Here is a 1,766-nt window from a genome sequence, read left to right as displayed (position 1 = left end):
GAGATATTCACTTTAGGTGGGATTAATGCCGGAGCTATCATTTACAGTCCCTACGATCCTACCCCTGAGGTGTGGCCCTCCGTTGAGGGTATGAACCAAGTGATTACTACTTTTCGGAACTTGCCGGAAATTGACCGGCACAATAATATGGTCAATCAACAGGAGTTTGTCCAACAGAGGATAACCAAAGCCGATAAACTTCTGCTTAAGAAGAAGAAGGACAACAGGCAGGTTAACCTCACGGAAGATATGTATCGATTTCTTCAGATTGGACAGTTAACTATTCCAACCGGGGTGATAATAATCCTGCTCTAGCCAAGGATCTTAACTGATGGAACCCAGGACCTGGACCAGGACTTGGAGCAGACTCAGGACGATCAGATCAGTCCAACTGAAGTTCAGCCATTCAGCCGTACCAGATCAATGGACAGAGCCGTGTACCGGATCGACCCGAGTGCACCCGGACGCGACCTAAGGATGGATCCACGACCTGATGACCGAATTAGCCGACCCACAGGCGTTCTACCCCGACCCATTCGTCATTCCAGAGCCAACAGTCAAGTCAGAACCCATGATCATCATGAAGAATCAGATTCCGGACTTAGCCTGTCTTTCCTGGCCCGTTTGGGACGTTCCGCACGCCCGGATCAGGCTGATCACGACCTTTCCAATCAGTTTGATGAATTCATGATGATCGATGCATCCAACTTCTCCAAAGGGATGTTACTTAGGCTCTCTGAAGATTTGGGTCGAGCTATCTCTACATCCGTTCATGGATCATCGATGATCAACCATGCGGGCAGCCTTGCGTCTGTCCTGCTCCTTACCGCGGACGACCTGATCATCACAAGATGAACCTGGACGAATCACGAACCTGGACAGTCAATGAACCTTGCCAAGTCTTCACCAATTTCCGAACTTTGACTGGTCTTGGTCAATTTTATATTTTCTATGTCTTGTTTTCAACATTTCTATTTTCAATGTTGTCTTTTCCAAGAATTCTCTTTATGTTTCTTTGACTCACAAACACTATAAATAAGTGAGTCTCTCATGAATAAAATCACAATCGATTTTGCTTTGCTATTTTTGAGTCTTCTCTCATTGTTCTTTGTCTCAAGAACATTCATAGTTTACTTGCTGAGGTTATCTCCGAGTGAAACACCTTCGTTGTGTTGGACCGGTGCGTCACATCCGGCAACCTTCGAAACTCTGGTAGTATCTTTGGGCTTCCGCAACCCTTAGTGTCACCCTTCGATCCACCAGTTCTCAATCCTCTCGGATCTGAGTTCATATCATCCGTACCGGTAGAGTGATCCGTATTTAGGTTCTATCATTAACGATCTAGGTTATCTTGTTGACCAGTATCTTAACAGTCTTAATCGCAGGATTCAGATTTTAGAAGGAGGTTCGGATGTGGAGATCGGTGAATCTTTATAGGCTGGAAATTAATATTTTTTCGTTTTTGCTAGTCATAAATCTAAAATATATTCTCAACTTAAAAAGATATATTTTCTTTTGTTTCATTATTTATTATAAAAATCTGATTTAATTGTTTTATTGTATTATACCTTATGTAATAAGTGAATTAATTGGCAAAATGGGTCACTTTCAAGTTTGTTATTGGTTCATCGGAACGCTGAATGTTTTTATTGGCGAGGAGGGTCGCGTGTTTTGACGACCCTGTGCAAGTCTCTCGCAAAATACGAACCATCCCTTCTCCAGCTTGCTAATAACGAAAGCGCCACTCCTCTCTCGCACGTGAGAGT

This window comes from Raphanus sativus, unplaced genomic scaffold (genome assembly GCF_000801105.2).
Source record: "Raphanus sativus cultivar WK10039 unplaced genomic scaffold, ASM80110v3 Scaffold0149, whole genome shotgun sequence".
NCBI lineage: Eukaryota > Viridiplantae > Streptophyta > Magnoliopsida > Brassicales > Brassicaceae > Raphanus > Raphanus sativus.
Note: the sequence above shows the minus strand (reverse complement) of the source record.